Raw genomic sequence first — 19,995 nt, forward strand, 5'->3', positions numbered from 1 at the left:
TGTTTCTGGGCCGAAAATTGGGTCAAAACGCGGCCTGAAATCGCTCTCAGCGTGTTCTGTTAATTCTGCAGATTGAGCATGTCACGTGTACGCGTCATCCACGCGTGTGTGTCATTCATCATTTTTTTTCTTGCCACCCGTACGCGTCGTCCACGCGTTCGCGTCATTCGTGCAGACTCCAATCCACGCGTTCGCGTCAGGCACGCGAACGCGTCACTGCGATTTTCTCCATCTCGCACGGTCGTGTGAGCTATGCGTCCGCGTCGGTGTTCGCTGGTCATCTTCTTAGTTTCTTGTGTTCCTTCTATTTTTGCAAGCTTCCTCTCTATTCTCTAAGCCGTTCCTGCCCTATGAAGCCTGAAACACTTAACACACAGATCACGACATCGAATGGTATAAAGGAGAATTAAAATATACAATAAAAGGATCTCTAGGAAGCAAGTTTTCAACTATAGAACAACTTTGGGAAGGAATTGTAATATCATGCTAATCATATGAATAAGTGGGCAAGAATTTGATAAAAACTACTCAATTAAACACAATATAAACCATAAAATAGTGTTTTATCAACCTCCCCACACTTAAACATTAGCATGTCCTCATGCTTAGCTTAAGGAGATAAAACAAATGAGCAGGAAAAAGCAAGACTCATGCAATGCAACCTATGAATGTGAATGCAACTACATGCAAAATGTTTCTACCTACTTAGTTAAAAGTAAACAAATCCTTCAAGAACAAATATGAACTGGATTTTACTAATTTAGATCACAAAATAAAGTACAAATAACTTGCAAGAAGAAAATAGCTCATGAAAGCAGAGAACAAGGAATCGAGCATCGAACTCTCACTGGAAGTGTGTATACTCTAATCGCTCAGGTGTTTGAGGTTCGATTCTCTCAATTCTCTACTAATCTTACTTTCTATGGCTTGCTCTTCATCTAACAATCAACAAAAATTTAATGCACAGATACACATATCAAGATGTCTTTTAAGGGTTGTAATGGGGTCAAGGTCAAGGTAGAATTGTATTTAGTCAAGTGGACTGAAATCTGAATCCTTAATTAACCTAAACTTTTCTCGCCTAACTTGAAACAATCCATGTAATTACAATACAAAACCTAACTGCCTATTAACTATGTTTGCCACATATTCATGCATCCCAACTTTAGTACAACTCATATGCATTGTTACCAACATTGACTTTGGGACATTTTGTCCCCTTTTTATTGTTTGCTCTTTTTCTTTTCTTTTTCTCTTTTATATTTTTTTATTTTTTTATTATTATTTTTTATTTTTTTATTATTTTTTTCTTTTTTTTCTTAAAATAAAGAAGAAATGAGATAAAATAGGCTCAAATTGGTCTGCAAAGGATAATGAAAGGTAAGGCCATATGGGTATGCAAGCTCAGTGAAACAAGACCTCAATCATGTAAGTGTATGCATACATCAAATAATGGACATATAGAATTAAGCAAGACAAAGATCACAATTTTAGAGAGAAAAATACACACCAAAAATAAAATATTGGTTGATAAGATGCAACCAATCAAATAGGCTCAAAATCTCACTGGTTTTGTGTGTTCGAGCTCTAAACCATGTTCCAAAATAATATTTCTTCAAACAAGTTTTTCAAAATGTTTAATTTAAATTAGTGAAATGCTATAAAAAGTTTCTTGAAAAAGAAAATATTACTTTAACCAAGTGGTAAAATATGCACAAAATCAAACAAACATGCAAATACAACAACTAATTTAACAAAGAAAATTAAAATTGGTGTTTAAAATATGAAGTAACTAACCCATGGAAGTCGGTATCGACCTCCCCACACTTAAAGATTGCACCGTCCTCGGTGCATGCTGAGATGTGCAAGTGGACGAGCTGCTACAACTGATGTTTTTCTCCAAAGATTGTGCAGATGGACTTGTTTATTACCCCATATAGAAGCATCTCCTTTCCCTTCCTCGGTGGTTATCCTGAAAGAAGAGGAAAAGAAGAAAAGTAACCCAAAAACAAAGATAGAAAACAAATAAAATATGGGTGTTAATACCAAATAATGAGAGTCTCAATGACATGGTAGCTACAACATGCAAGTGAGAAAACAGTAAAAACACATGGCAAATCAAGAGTGAAAAAATTTGCAACAATGGGGGAAGAGTGTGAGCAATGAAAGACAATGTAAATGCATAGCAATGCAAATGGAATGCAAGTATCATGAAAGATTAGCATTGACTTATGAATAATAATACCCAATCAGAATAAAACAAGTCATGAAGCACCAAAAGAATACCAGAAAAGATACAACAGTTGAAAAAGAAAATTTAACACCAATCGAAAAATAATAAATTTAGAAAAGAAAAGAAAATATGCACACGATGCGCTAGCGTTGCTGATGCGTCCACGTCATTAGTGCATTAGAAACAAGGAAGAAAAGAAGTAGAGAGTCGCCATTTTGACGAACGGATTTCTGCTAGTAAAGAATTCACAAATATAACCGCGTTGTAAGTATAGTTTCTAAACCAACAGAAAATCCTTTCGTATAAAAGTTTTGGTTGTCACAAGTAACAAAACCCAATAGATTTATAAACCGAAGTATTCAAATATCGGGTCGTCTTCTCAAAGAATTACAGGGAGGTGTGTTTTATTATTGGTTATGGAAAAATGTATATTTTTGGGTTTTTTGAAATAGGGGGCAAGTATTTTTAAATGGTGAGAAAAATAGATTAATAATTAGAAAATCTCTTGGCAAGGTATGAGAACTGGAAATCCTATCCTAGTTATCCTTATCAGGAGTGATGAGAATTGGATTTTGCTCCCACTTGGTCAACCTCTAACTATGAAGGTATGTTAAGTGGATAAATTAATTTGATTCCTCAAGTCCTAATCAATTCCTAAGAAAAGACTAGAGTTAGGGGAATTCAAATCAATTAGTAAGGAATTCCAATTTTCAATCATCAGCTGGGTTTGATAACTCAAGAGTCTCTAATTACTCAACAAAAGCTAAAAGTGTAAAAAGCTAAATTAAAATCATAAATATGAAATACCTCAAATTGTATCAAATAGAAAATCAATCTAAACATAAAGAGTTCATAAACCAAATTGAGAAAATAAATAAAAGGAACATTGAACCTGTAATTTGAAAAGAAGTAACCTAAACATAATAGAAATCTTAAATCCTAATCCTAAGAGAGAGGAGAGAACGTCTCTCTCTAAAAACTACATCTAAACCTAAATTGTGAATTATCAGCTTATGCTAAGTATCCCTTGAGTCTCTGCATGTTTCCTGGCTTTATTCTGTATTTCTGGGCCGAAAACTGGGTCAAAATACGGCCCAAAATCGCTCCCAGCGTGTTCTGTTAATTCTGCAGATCGCGCATGTCACGTGTACGCGTTACACCACGCATGCGCGTCATTCATTGTTTTTTTCTTACCCCGCGTACGCGTCGTCCACGCGTTCGCGTAATTCGTGCAGACTCCAATCCACGCGTTCGCGTCACTGCGATTTTCTCCATTTCGCGCGGTTGTGTTAGCCATGCGTCCGCGTCGGTGTTCGCTGGTCATCTTCTTAGTTTCTTGTGTTCCTTCCATTTTTGCAAGCTTCCTCTCCATTCTCTAAGTCATTCCTGCCCTACGAAGTCTAAAACACTTACCACGCGGATCATGACATCGAATGGTATAAAGGAGAATTAAAATATACAATAAAAGGATCTCTAGGAAGCAAGTTTTCAACCATAGAACAACTTTGGAAAGGAATTGTAATATCATGCTAATCATATGAATAAGTGGGCAAGAATTTGATAAAAACCACTCAATTAAACACAATATAAACCATAAAATAATGGTTTATCAGTTGTCATAATTAGGCTATAATATTATGGTATCTTGAAAAATAATGATGATATAAGTACAAGTAGTTATGACCTAGATTAGTATTATGTTATTTTGCAATGATGATCTAATGTGATTGTGGATTTTACAATTTTTATAAGTCAAATTTGATGGTAAATGTTCAATTAGGTTTTTTTTTAGTAATTTGATTCAAATAGTTTAGGTTATTTATTGATACTAAATTAAAAAAAAAGTTGGAACTAGTTTTATTCATGAGAAAATTATTGTAAATAAAGAATTATAAATTACAAAAAACTGTTCTCAAAAGTCACAAAAGACAATAGTGTTAAAACCGTTGTCTTAGACAACTATAAAATGACAATGATATTAAAACTGTGGCCAAAAAATGACACCAACGGTAATGTTTTAAAACCGTTGGCTTTGTGAATAATAAAACTGCAACAGTTTAAAATCGTTGCTTATCCAGTTATGGTTTTAAACCATTGGATCATGAAAGAGAACGGTTTAAAACTATTGTTTATCGAGTAATGGTTCAAAACCGTTGTTTAAAATTTTCTTTCAAAACCATTGTCTATGCTAGTAACTTTGGCAACGGTTTATTTGTTACCGTTGCTTTAGGTAAAAAATCGTTGTCTTTGAGCATTGGCAACGGTCGCATATACCACAGGTCAAAAACCGTTACCAAAGCGTTGCCTAAACTTTTAGGAACGATTTTTCAATCTACGACAACAGTTTTTGACTGTTGCAAAAACCCTTATTTGTTGTAGTGTTTGAACTACTTGGGAATTCGTGCAAACATGTAATTCGAATCACGTAGCTTCGAATTAGTGTGTGCATGTGTTTGTGTATAATTCGAACTCAACTGATTCGAATTATGTAGAAATGTAGTTCGAATTAACCTGTTTCAAATTACAAAAAAACGAGGTTTGGTTGATTCATGAAGGAGTTTTCTGTCTGACTGATTCGTGTAAAATTTTGCTCCTCCTGACTTATTATTGTGATTTGCCCAAAATATATATATATATATATATATATATATATATATATATACATAATAATAATAATTTTAATAATAAAAATATTATGTGTACATAAAAATTAGTTATCAAATTATTTATTAATCATTATGTATTCGTATATAAATATATGTGTTGTTTAATTTATTTTTAATGTGTATTTTTTATTTCAATATATATAACAGGTAGTTATTTTCGATGTAAATATAACATAATTAGTTTTTATAATATCTAATTTTATAAATTAAAACACTAAAATAATCATTTGTAAATAGGATCAAGTATATTTTTTGTCCTTAAAGTTTGACAAAAGTTTAAAAAATATCCCTAAGTTTTATTTTATTTCAATTTTGTCCCAAAATTTTTTTATTTGCATCAAATATATTCCTGACGGCTAATTTTTCAAAAAAATTTAAGATCGATTCAGCAACAATTTCATAAGAACAACTCCTCAATACAAGCAAATCAAGCATAATTTCATACATTATTGTTATATTGGTTTTAAATTTTTTTAAAATTTAGCCTTCGAGGGTATATTTGATGCAAATCAAAAACTTTTGGGACAAAATTGAAACAAAATAAAACTTAGGAATATTTTTAAAACTTTTGCCAAATTTCGGGAACAAAAAATATACTTTACCCTTATAATTATCTATCTTTTTATATAGGATAATGCTACATATTCATATTTTTTTGTTAACCAAGTCCAATCAAATTTGTCTAAGACAACAAAAATTAGTTATTGCTAATATTATTTTAAGTTTTATTATTTAACTTGGTTAGATTTGATTCATAAAAAGATTTAGATATGTAGTATTTCTTTTACATATATATAAGTAAATACTTATTTAAAAATTTACTTCTTATACAATTAGAAGTCAATTCTTATTGAGATTTATAGTTGAAAAAGTTTTTTCAATTAATGTAGTTACAGAAAAAAAAATTAAAACTAATATAAAAAAAGATAAATAATACTCTTTCGAGTTGATTTCTAAGAAAAAACACAAATTTTATTTAAATTGAGAATTAATCATTCTAATGACATTATGAAATTTTTAAATTGACTATGAAGTACTAAAAATTGAGTAAAAAATTATTGTGGGGTCAAATTTAATAATTTAGTGGGGGTAAATAAATATTATTATTATATACTACTCAAAAAAATTTCAAATCATAGTGGGAGCGATTGCCCCCACACTCATATACATACATCCGTCCCTGGATATAAGTGAATTCTATGCAACCCTCTCTAATAAAGGATAATAAAATGGCTCAACAAGAGAAAGGCGGCGATGGGTGTAAAGAATTTACCTAAAAGAAAGGGGCCTCAGCAAGAAGGTAGTGACGGACTCAGCAACGACAATGATGAACTTAGCAGCGACGATGACCATAGTTGTGAAGGTAGACGGTGACGGGCTCAGTAGCGATGACGATGAGCTCAGTGACGAGACTACATGAGCTATGACGGCAACGAGAGTTGTGAGACTTTCTACGGAGAATAGGGATAGCAATACCACCCGAACCCGCGGGTACCACCTCGCCCCTACCCACTCGAGACGGATTCTTGGGCGGGGCGGGGGCGGATCGGGTTTAGGTAATGCACGTCCCTACCCGCCCCGCTATATATATAATATATATAATTTTAATATATAATATGTATACTATATGTAAAATAATTAGTAAATGATTAATAATATTGTATCATATTTAAATTTTTACTTTAATTTATGTTATGTATGTGATGATAGTTATATAAATTTTGAAATTTAATTTTATTTATTGGATTTTAATAATTATAGGGGAGGGGCGGGGCGGGTTAGGGTTCAACGTTTTACTACCCGCGAGTAGAAGTGGAGCAGGTTCTATGCGGGTTGTTGTACGGCGGAGAGGGCTCGGGTAAAGCAAAAACCCGCCCCTACCCGCCCCATTGTCACCCCTAACGGAGAAGTCGAGAAGAAGAAGACTCTAGGGTAGCGTTTGTTTTCGGGGGCAGGACACGGAGACATGGACAACACTTGTTTAAAAAGTGTTTGGAAGCAGAGACATGGACAGTGAACATATTGTCTCCGAGATAATTTTTTATACTTTTGTGTCCACTCTTTTACGAAGGACAATGATAGACACGGGATTTGGAAGAGTGGACACGGACAATTTTATAAATTTTGTTTTCCTTTTTTTCCACTATTACCCCTTCTTATTTTTCCTATTGCGTTGTTCAGAGATACTTTTTTCTTCCTGTTCTTTCTCTATCTCTTTCTTTTTCAGGTACTCTCTTCTTTCTGTAGAATTTTTTATTGGGGGGTAAATAATTCTTTTCTTTTTATCGTTTTACTTCAATACCATTTTAATCTTATATTATATTATTTGATTTGTAATAAAAATACTAACAAAAATAATTAATATTAAAACTTTTGAAAGATAAATATTATTAAAAGTAAAATTGATCTTTTAAAATGCTAAAAAATAATTTATAAATTGTAATTGATTTTATATAATTTAAAGAAAAAATCAGTTTTGTATAAAGAAAAATTAGTTTTTAGATAAAAAAAATTAGTTTTTTTAAATAAAAATAGATTTTTATATGCAAAAACTAATTATTTTTTCATGTAAAAATAGTTTTTTTTTTAAATTAATTTTTTTATTTAAAATTAATTTGGCTTATTAACTTAAATAAAATTTTTTATTAATCAAACTCAAAATTATTTTTTTTGTTAATCTTAACCATATGTATTCCTACATATTAATAATAAATTTTAAAATAAAATAATTATATTTATAAATTTTATTTTAATATAAATACTAATATATTTTTTTATTAAAATTTTTTGCCTTTTCAAATATTTTTTTCAAGTTCCGTCTGTACTTCTACGTACTCTCATTTTTTATTAAATTAATTTGTATTGATGTAGAAAATTTGGAATCACAAGACTATTTTAGTCATTTCATATAATATTTTAGTCTTATCCATGTGTATCCAAACATAATACTAGACATTACATTAGTGTCTTGTCCATCGTATCCAAACACAATACACAAAAGATAATTTTTAGTGTCTCCGTCCTATTGTCTCTGTTTCAGTGTCATGTTCTGTCCTGTCTCTAAAAACAAATGCAGCCTAGGGGATTAGGTTTCTCTGGCATGGCTATGGAGAATGGACTGAGACAGTGAACCACTGACTATGTGATGTGAGACAAATCCTAATCTCTAAAAAGTTATCTATATATATACCTGGAGCGGGTACACCCTAAACCGATCTCGTCATGCCTCGTTCGAATACTCGCCCTGAACGAAACCCACTCCTATCTCGGGTTGGGTTGTTACCCGTCCTGACTGGACAAGGACAGATCAAGTATTACGCACGCAAAAAAATTGAGATTCGAACTCTAATGTTTGCTTAAGACAAATACTATATAATAATAATTATTATATATATTTTTTATTTAATTTTTTAATAAAGTTTTTATATAATTTTATGTATTATCCCGTATAGAATACGAAAACATACACTAATACCAATAATAATAAAGAATATATACACTCATTAAATACTAAACATAATAGTTATATGTCATTGTAGAGTTTATATAAGATTATTGTATTTTAGACAGGTTAAAATTTTAATTTGTAAAAATATAATTTATTAAAAAATAATTTTATTTCAAATCAAAAGATTTTTCTTTATAGAAATTGAAAGTTTTTTTTTAAGTGTTTTGGATAAATACTTAAGAGTTTTTTTTAATAACTTATCTTACTTTAAATTTGAATAAGTAAGTGTTTATAAAAACTTTGAATATAAGCAACGCACGGGTGCATTTAAATTCGAATAAGTAACTATAAAAAAATTAATCCGATTAATATAAGTTTATTGAAGTTAATTAAAATAAATAAAGAATAATTTATTTTATTATATACTTTATAAATTAATAAACCAATTAACCGATATAATAAATTATAATTAATGCAGTATACTCAATTTGATATAAATTATAATAAATTATATTAATATTTAAATTATTTAATCAAATCAATTAATTGATATAATTAAGTTATTATAATAAATTATATTTAATAACTAAAATAAATAAATCAAAAAATATTATTTGAAAAATATGAAATTAACTCCATCATTAAATATAGAAATTCAAATTTTATATAATAGAATAAATTAAAAATTAAATTTTTACTTTTTAAAAAATTACCATTTAATTTATCAAGAATTAATATAATATTTTAAAAGATCAAATACTAATTTATCAATTATCTTTAAGAAATACCTAAAAATGGCCTATGACGTTGCTTAAGAAAATTAAAATAGAAATTTTTGGATCTTCAATTCATTGAAAACTTTAAATACAAAAAATTTAATCGATAACATGTTATTTACGTAAACAATAAAATATAATAATCATTTATTTGATATATTTCTGATGGTTTCAGTGGCTAAGAGAATGGAGTTGAATCTTAGCCCCTTTTTTCTTGATTACACTTTCTGGTCTTTGAGGAGACTTTTCTGTTTTTGTCTCGTCCCAAGCCACGAGACTTTTTACTTTTGTCTCGTCACTTGGCACGAGATATTTTTTATTTTAGCTCCTCTGCAGTAGAAACAGAAATGAAGAAGCAGAGAGAGAAGATTACACCCAGATATATCCTGGTTCAGCTGCTAAGTGCAATGCAGCCTACATCCAGTCTCCATCACAACAATGATGGAATTTCACTATAATAATCCAGATTACAAATTGTAAAGTGCTAACCCAACTTACAAGGGGATTCCCACAGAATCATGAAACACAACATAGATGAACAAAGGAACTCTAAGACATCTCTGGCTTTTTCTTTTAATTTTGCACTCTCTGCCTTTTTCTGCTCTATGGCTTTTTCTTACAAACCTCACTGTTTGTCTTTTTCTATGAGACTCAAGACATGACAAAATTAAACAAAAAAATACTAAACAGAATACATTGAAGGAGAACAAAATCTGTAAGCTTAGGTAGCTCTGAGACTTCTGTGCCTTACACTCTCAATGCTTACTTCTAACTCCTTGCTTCAAACCATGGCTGTTCACCCTTTTTATAGAAGAGTGAAGCCTCCACAGTTGAAACCAAACAAACCAAGCTTAACTTCTTCTCCATCAAAATAGAACCGGTTCGGCCACAGAGAGAGAAGAGGTAACTCATGCAAAATCCAACATGCAAATACCTCTAGTTCTTCCTTGGTCATTACTCTTCATCAATCCGAGCGCTCCATCCTTGGCTTGCTCTCTAAGATGGATTTCTGGCCCTTGATGCTTCATGATGATGATGGCTTCATCTGCTCCAATCTCTGTCTCTTCCATCACTTCGCCACTCTAGCTACTTCCTGTGGTGGTTGAGCAGAATCAGAGACAAGACATGCCTCCAAATATCTCTTACTTGCTGGCCGAATCTTCTTCTTTCTTTTTGGGTATGAAGAGCTCAAGATTACCTCACCAAATCTTACCACTTTTGGTGAAAATCTCAGCCACAGCATACTTTTATTTTCTTATGTTTTCTTGCCATCATTGTGATGGTCTTTAGGCGTGCTTCTTCTTCTCTTTTTCTTCGGTGTGTAACCATAACCTCCATGCTTTCTCTGTGTTGATATGACCGAAGGTGAGAAAGAGAGATGAAAGAGAAGAAAGAAAAAGGCTTTCAAATAAAAAAAAGAAAGGAATTAAAATCAATTATGTTCAATTAAAAATCCACTTCCTTTTCTTTTCTGCCTTGTAACGTGTAGCTCACATTTAATGGCCATCAAATCATATTTGCATTTTCTCTCTCATATTATCAAGGCAATTAAGGCTATTTCATAAAAATTTGAATTCCAACTAAAGAGAAAGAGAGGTAACGGAACAAAGCATGCATATTTGCTTTCTCTTTTCATCCAAGCCTTAATGGACTTGGTGCAGCAATTATTTTGGGCTTGTTTAACATAATTCTCGCCTAATTAACACATCATAAATTCAGCTACATATATTAAACCATTTTTGTACCAAAGCTGAATTTTAACTTCACATTGGGCTTATAAATTTTTCTTTTAGCCCAATATACATATCCTGCAAAATAACAAAATTATTAATCAGCAAATATAGCTTTGAAGATTAAATTGATAATTTTGTAATTAATTATTTTAATAATGTTTGATCATCATCAAATTAGTTTAGAGTTTTCCAAACTCATCAATCTCCCCCTTGATGACAAATATTATTAAAATTGAAATGGAAAGAAATTTAAGATTTTGAGTAAAGAATACTCCCTTTGAATACTTGAATTTCTCCCCCTTTCTAATTGTCACATACCTCCCTCTTAATATATGCTGTTTTTACCAAGGAAAGCACTAACCTGTAACAATTTTGAAATCAAGCTTGAAGTAATAATGTTATTCAACATATTAATTTTGAAATGTTAAATGCTTGATTTATGAGCAGAGTTGGATGATAATCAAAACTCATTTGTTATCAATAATTTGATTTTCTGCTCAATCACAAAAAAACAATCAACCAAAATATTTTTGAAAAATAAATTGCTGTTCAATATGTTTTAAAAACATTTTCCAATCAACAAATCAGAGCAAAGTAATTATGGTAAGAAAAATATTTTTAATCAAGCTTGATCCTTTCAAACCATAGCAATTTTCAAACTTCATGTTTATATTACAGTGTAAAGGAACTGCCAAGGACAATTCAAAACAGCAATCATTTTATCAAGGTAAGTCAAATTCAACACAGTAAATATTTTATCAAGATAAAATTAAATTTCAAACTTCAAAGCTTCAATTATCAACTCAAAACAGCAAGCATCAATCATATGCGTTATTAACATCAAACACATAACAAAATATTGAAACTTAAAACGAGGAAGGTCATGAATCCAAATAAGAATTTCATCCCTGTTTTGTTAATTTCAATTTTCCTGTTTTGTTAATTTCAATTTTCAGCACTTTCTCCCCCTTTTGGCATCAAGGGGCATAGCAAAATAAATAAAAACAACATACAAAAGGCAAAGTATTTATTTTTCACCAAAACACAATGGTCCAGTCAACACACATGCATTTGAGCAAATGACAATCAAAGCTCAACTTGAAATCAATCCACTAACACAAAATGCTCAAAACAAAACCAGATCAAAGCATAAAACAGAGCAAAAAAGGTCTGCAAAACAGTACAACAAATCAATGAAACATAACAGTTTTAATTTAGCCTGAAACATAACAGTTTCAATTCAGCCTTTTTTTTTCTCCTCCCTCTTTTGTCATCAAGGAGGGACCCTGCAAAAAATGAGGAAAAAACAATGCAGTCCATACTAATTCAAGACAAGTGAAAATAGTTCCTAGAATCAAGGGATGGGGGAAGGATAAAGATTTGATTTGACAACTTCCCAAAAGTATAATTTAAAAAAAAATGAGGAACAGGTCAGAGTGAGGTCAAAGAGATTTGGTGGGGCCCAAAATAATTAACTTCAGTTCAGTCTCCCCCTGTATCATGGCCCATTCAACACATCCTGAAATTTGTCTCCTGTTTTCCTACGAGACAAAACCAAATAGAATTAGAATTTCACAGATTTTCAACAGAACTTAAATCAAACATTCCCAAACTTTTTCTTAGAGAGCAGAATCTATTTTCACAGAGGGGTTTTGTAAAAATGTCAGCAAGTTGATCTTCAGATTTTACAAATTGAATATCAATAGTACCCTTTTGCACATGTTCTCTAATAAAATGATATTTGATTTCAATGTGCTTTGTTCTTGAGTGCAAAACAGGATTTTTTGAAATATTTATAGCACTCATGTTATCACAAAATAATGGTATACTATTGATTTTTAATTTGTAATCTTCCAACTGTGTTTTTAACCAAATTAATTGTGAACAACAAGCAGATGCGGATATATATTCAGCTTCAGCTGTGGATAGAGCAACTGTGGCTTGTTTCTTACTTGACCACATGTTGAGTGAGCTCCCAAGGAAACAACACATGCCGGAGGTACTTCTTCTATCCACTCTATCTCCCGCATAATCTGCATCACAAAACCCTACTGCACAAAAATTATCAGATTTTGGATACCACAAACCATAATCACATGTTCCCTTAATATATCTAATGATGCGTTTAACAGCCGAAAGATGGGATTCTTTTGGGTGAGATTGAAATCTTGAACATACACCCACACTTTGAACAATATCCGGTCTAGAGGAGGTAAGATACATTAATGAACCAATCATTCCCCTATACCGTGTTTCATCCACATCTTTGCCATTATCATCCTTTTCAAGTTTATTGTTTGGATGCATTGGTGTTCCCATTGGTTTAGAATTTTCTAGGCCAAATTTTTTGATAAGTTCTTTTGCATACTTTCCTTGGTGAATAAAAGTACCACTAGGAGTTTGTTTAATTTGGAGGCCAAGAAAGAAGGTTAGCTCCCCTATTAAACTCATTTCAAACTCACTAGTCATGAGTTTTCCAAACTCTTCATACAAGGACTCATTGGCCGATCCAAACACAATATCATCTACATAAACTTGAACTAGAAAAATATCATCATTAGATGCTTTAATAAATAAAGTTGTGTCCGTGGTACCCCTTTGAAATTGATTTTCTAATAGGAAGGCACTAAGCCTTTCATACCAAGCTCTTGGAGCTTGCCTAAGGCCATAAAGAGCCTTTGAAAGTTTGAAAACATGATTTGGAAAATCTTTATGTTCAAAATGGAGTTGGGCCACATACACTTCTCTATCAATAAAGCCATTAAGGAAAGCACATTTGACATCCATTTGAAATATTTTGAAACCCTTATGGGCAGCATAGGCAAGAAGCAACCTAATTGCTTCCATTCTAGCTACCGGAGAAAAAGACTCATCAAAATCTATTCTCTCTTCTTGATCGTAACCTTGGGCCACTAATCTAGCCTTGTTACGAACAACTTGTCCATCCTCACCAAGTTTATTTTTAAACACCCACTTAGTACCCGTAACTTTCTTACCATCCGGATGAGGTACTAATGTCCAAACCTCATTTTTGTCAAATTGAGCGAGTTCCTCTTGCATGGCCTTGACCCATGATGGATCTTCAAGAGCTTCCTTCACATTATTGGGATCCATTTGTGACAAAAATGAAAAGTTGCTTGGTTCGGATTGTCTTTTGGTTGAGGATCTTGTTGTCACTCCTTGGGAGGGATCACCAATTATGAAGTTATGAGGATAACCTCTCATAGACTTCCATTCTCTAGGCTTCCTTTGTGGTGTTGAGCTTTGATGAGTTTCTGTTAGTCTTACTGTTTCAGTTTCTCGTGCTATCTCAGGAGACAAAATAGAAATGTCTCCTCCAATCTGACAAGACAATTCTGGACTGGCAGATTCTTCAATTTGGGCAGACTTGGAATTTTCTTTGCTTGTTCCAGCTCCTTCACAATCCGAATCACTCTCTATCACAGTACTGGGAATTAAGTTAGAATCACAAAAAGTAACATGTATGGATTCCTCTATGGTTTTATGTTCTTTAAGGTAAATTCTATAGGCTTTGCTAGTGGTGGAATATCCAACAAACATTCTTTCATAAGATTTTGGATCAAACTTACCAAGATTTTCTTTGTTGTTAAGCACAAAACATTTGCATCCAAAAACATGAAAGTACTTAAGATTTGGAGAGGTTCCTTTCCATAGCTCATAAGGAGTTCTTTTCAACCCTTTTCTAATTATTGTCCTATTCAAAATATAACATGCTGTATTTACAGCTTCAGCCCATAGAAATTTAGGAACTTCATTCTCACATAACATAGCCCTAGTCATTTCTTGAAGGCTTCTATCCCTTCTTTCAACAACCCCATTTTGTTGAGGTGTTCTAGGGCATGAAAAATTATGAGAAATTCCAAAGTCATCACAGAATTTTTCAAAGTCTTAGTTTTCAAATTCTTTTCCGTGATCACTTCTCAAATGAGCTACTTTTAAATCTTTTTCATTTTGAATTTTCTTGCAAAGGGTTGAGAAAGCATGGAAAGCATCATTTTTATGAGCAAGAAAAAGTACCCAACCAAATCTAGAGTAATCATCTACTACTACCAAACCATAGTATTTACCTCCTAGACTTTGTATTCTAGTTGGACCAAAAAGATCAATGTGTAACATCTCTAATGGCCTTTTGGTTGAAAATCCATCTTTTGGTTTAAAAGAGGATTTGACTTGTTTGCCTAATTGACAAGCATCACAAGTAAGATCCTTATCAAATTTAATTTTAGGAATTCCTCTAACCAGATTTTTCTTCACTAGCTTAGAAATTTGGTACATGCTAGCATGACCCAACTTTCTATGCCATAGCCATTTTTCAGATTTAAGAGATGTAAAACATGTTACATTTTGTTCTTTCAAGTCCTCAAGAGTTAATCCATACACATTGTTGCATCTCTTAGCTTCAAAAAGAATATCCCCAGTTTTTTCACAAACAACCAAGCATACAAATTTTTTAAAAATTACTTCAAATCCTAAATCACACAATTGACTTACACTAAGTAAATTATGTTTCAAACCATTGACAAGAAGAACATCATTTATACAAGATGAAAAGTTTTTACCAACTTTTCCAATAGCCACTATCTTTCCTTTTCTATCATTACCGAAAGTGACAAGTCCTCCATCATATTCATCAAGTTTTTTGAAGAAGGTTGTCTTTCCGGTCATATGCCTAGAGCATCCGCTGTCCATGTACCACATATTTTCCTTCTTCTTGGATGCTAGGCATACCTACAAAGTAAGCTCAAGTGACCTTAGGTATCCAAATTTTCTTGGATCCTTTCACGTTAAACCATCTCTTATGTCCCAAATCATTGTAATAAAAAACAACCTTGTAAACTTTATCACCAATCATTCTTTCACCAAAGAAACATTGAACGGGAAAATGACCACTTCGGTTACACAATCTACAAAACCTTGGAGTTGCTGTTTTGTTAAAGTAGGTGGGATCTTGAAACCTTGTGTCATTAGATGAAGAAGCTTTATCTTTAAAAGAAGGTTTCCTATCAGATCTATAAAACCCCAAACCAGCTTTATCAAAGAGTAGTTTTTGACTAGCCAAAATTTGATTTAGATTTTCAGAACTTTGAGTAAATTTGGCTAAGTCATTTTCAAGACTTTTGACCCTTTTTAGCAACTCTTCATTTTCCTTAAAACAGTTTACATATGCAACTACAGAGTGATCACTTTCACAGCTTCTAAGTTGAGCTTTCAATTGCTTATTTTCTTCCACAAGATCACAAGCAGTTTTGGCCTCCCTTAACTTTTCTTTGAGAAAATCATTTTTAGCTTTAAGAATGAAAATTTGTTGTTCAAGATCTTGATTATCAGTCAGAAAACATCTTATTTTTTCATAAAGGTGATCTATCATAAGATGAAGGTCTTCAGTGTCAGGGTTTTGAAAAAATACCTGATCTATATGATTTGCCATGAGGCAAGGCTGTGACTTGGTCTCAGATTCTTCATCACTATCTGAGTCATTTTCCAAGTCTTCCCATGATGCCATCAGACCCTTCTTCTTTCCTTCTTTTTTCTTCTCCTCCCTTTTTAACTTAGGACAATCAGATTTGTAATGCCCCATTTCCTTGCAGTTGAAACAAGTCACTTTGCTAAGGTCTTTCTTCATTTTCCTTGAGCTGCCGCCTTTGCCTTTGAACTTTACCATTTTCCTGAATTTTTTGGCAAACAACACAAATTCATTTTCAGAGGAGTTATTACTGGATTCATCATCCAGAGGGTTAGTTACAGAAGAAAATACAATTCCTTTCTTTTTTGACTCTTTTTTCAAATATGTGTTTTCAAAAGCAAGAAGGTTTCCTCTCAAATCATCAAGTGTCATGGAATCAAGATTACTGCTCTAAAAAATAATTAAAGCTTTTGTTTTCCACTCTTTAGTGAGACATCTCAGCACTCTTCTCACAAGCACAGAATCAGAATGTGTTACTCCCATAGCATCCAAGCCAACAGTGATGGTGTTGAACCGTTCGAATAGTTCATCAATGGATTCTCCTTCCTTTATTGTAAACATTTCATATTCTCTATTTAACATGTCTATCCGAGTCTTCTTTACAATGGTGGTTCCTTCATGAGTGATATGTAATTTATCCCAGATTTCCTTTGCCGTTGTGCATCGTGATATCCGTCGGTACTTCTCGAAGCTGATAGCACAGTTGAGTAGATTTATGGCCTTGGCATTTAGCTCTACTTTCTTCTTATCTTCTTCGGTCCAACTTGCTTCTGGTTTAAGAGTGACTACTCCTTTAGCACTTGTGTTAGTAGGAAACTGTAGTCCTTCTAGGATGATCTTCCAAAGCCTGTAGTCTACTGCTTGCACGAAGATCTTCATTCTCTCCTTCCAATAGGTATAGTTTTTCCCATTGAAAAGAGGCGGTCTGTTGCTTGACTGCCCTTCTGTGAGATTATACGATACCAGATTTGAGCCATTGCTTTCTGCCATGAGGATCTTTTCTCCAAGCTGCAAAGCTTGATCTTTTTGAGACCAAGCTCTGATACCAATTGATGGTTTCAGTGGCTAAGAGAAGAGGGGTTGAATCTTAGCCCCCTTTTTCTTGATTACACTTTCTAGTCTTTGAGGAGACTTTTCTGTTTTTGTCTCGTCCCAAGCCACGAGACTTTTTACTTTTGTCTCGTCACTTGGCACGAGATTTTTTTATTTTAGCTCCTGTGCAGTAGAAACAGAAATGAAGAACTAGAGAGAGAAGATTACACCTAGATATATCTTGGTTCAGCTGCTAAGTGCAATGCAACCTACATCCAGTCTCCATCACAACAATTATGGAATTTCACTATAATCATCCAGATTACAAATTGTAAAGTGCTAACCCAACTTACAAGGGGATTCCCACAGAATCATGAAACACAACATAGATGAACAAAGGAACTCTAAGACATTTATGGCTTTTTCTTTTAATTTTGCACTCTCTGTCTTTTTCCGCTCTATGGCTTTTTCTTACAAACCTCACTGTTTGCTTTTTTCTATGAGACTCGAGACATGACAAAATTAAACAGAAAAATACTAAACAGAATACATTGAAGGAGAAAAAAATCTGTAAGCTTAGGTAGCTCTGAGACTTCTGTGCCTTGCACTCTCAATGCTTACTTCTAACTCCTTGCTTCAAACCATGGCTGTTCACCCTTTTTATAGAAGAGTGAAGCCTCCACAGTTGAAACCAAACAAACCAAGCTTAACTTCTTCTCCATCAAAACAGAACCGGTTCGGCCACAGAGAGAGAAGAGGTAACTCATGCAAAACCCAACATGCAAATACCTCTTAGTTCTTCCTTGGTCATCACTCTTCATCAATCCGAGCGCTCCATCCTTGGCTTGCTCTCCAAGATGGATTTCTGGCCCTTGATGCTTCATGATGATGATGGCTTCATCTGCTCCAATCTCTGCCTCTTCCATCACTTCGCCACTCTAGCTACTTCCTGTGGTGGTTGAGCAGAATCAGAGACAAGCCATGCCTCCAAAGATCTCTTACTTGCTGGCCGAATCTTCTTCTTTCTTTTTGGATATGAAGAGCTCGAGATTACTTCACCAAATCTTACCACTTTTGGTAAAAATCTCAGCCACAACATACTTTTATTTTCTTATGTTTTCTTGCCATCATTGTGATGGTCTTTAGGCGTGCTTCTTCTTCTCTTTTTTTTCGGTGTGTAGCCATAACCTCCATGCTTTCTTTGTGTTGATATGACCGAAGGTGAGAAAGAGAGATGAGAGAGAAGAAAGAAAAAGGCTTCCAAATGAAAAAAGAAAGGAATTAAAATCAATTATGTTCAATTAAAAATCCACTTCCTTTTCTTTTCTGCCTTGTAACGTGTAGCTCACATTTAATGGCCATCAAATCACATTTGCATTTTCTCTCTCATATTACCAAGGCAATTAAGGCTATTTCATAAAAATTTGAATTCCAACTAAAGAGAAAGAGAGGTAACGGAACAAAGCATGCAGATTTGCTTTCTCTTTTCATCCAAGCCTTAATGGACTTGGTACAGCAATTATTTTGGGCTTGTTTAACATAATTCTGGTTCAATTAACACATCATAAATTCAGCTACATATATTAAACCATTTTCGTACCAAAGCTGAATTTTAACTTCACATTGGGCTTATAAATTTTTCTTTTAGCCCAATATACATATCCTGTAAAATAACAAAATTATTAATCAGCAAATATAGCTTTGAAGATTAAATTGATAATTTTGTAATTAATTATTTTAATAATATTTGATCATCATCAAATTAGTTTAGAATTTTTCAAACTCATCAATTTCGTTTCAACATTATATAATATATATAACCCCCTTGTTTTCTAAAAAAAATTACTACTAATGTATGTATACATTATTATAATAAGGTGAATTCTACTATGTAGATGATTGTTGACTTCTATAGGTATAAAATTGTAGTGGCAAATATAAATGAAGACATCTGTTTCAAGAGGAGATAGAATCTGAATTTTAGCAGAAAACTTGCAGAAGAGATTTAGTGGTATTCACGTGAGGAGTAGAGGAGATTAATGCTTTGGTTTGATAATTATATTTTATTTGTTCAAATGTTCAAGTTGTGGCAATCTCCTTTTATCCATAACTCCAAAGTTATTTTTTTTTAAATTAAAGTCTATGCACATTGGATCAGATATTGAATAACTCTATATTTAACTTTTTTTGATGTTATTTTCTTTTTTAAGCAAGTACAGAATAAAGTTTGGCGTCATTGATGATTCTGACTGTGCATGTTTTGTAATTGACAAGGAGGCAAAACAAATTTTGGGAAAGAGCTGTGTTGAGATACTTGATCCACTCTTACCGGTAAGATCTAACCAATATTTATTTCTAAAAATATTAGTAAAGATGTTTTTAATGGTAATTTTTATATTATTTATTATTAATATATTATGTAATACCTGCAGAAAGGAGATCTATCAGATACACTTACACTCTTACTTATCCTAATTGATAAGACCTTTATCTTCATCGTTGAAGTTCAAATACCTAATAATCCACATATTTCACCTTCTTATAAAGTTAAGAAGATGATTGATGATGTGGACCTCATAAATAAATTCAAAGAGGCTCACCTTATTCAAATTATGAGTATAA

The sequence above is a fragment of the Arachis stenosperma genome, chromosome 2, assembly GCF_014773155.1.
Source record: "Arachis stenosperma cultivar V10309 chromosome 2, arast.V10309.gnm1.PFL2, whole genome shotgun sequence".
In the NCBI taxonomy this organism is placed as follows: Eukaryota; Viridiplantae; Streptophyta; class Magnoliopsida; order Fabales; family Fabaceae; genus Arachis; species Arachis stenosperma.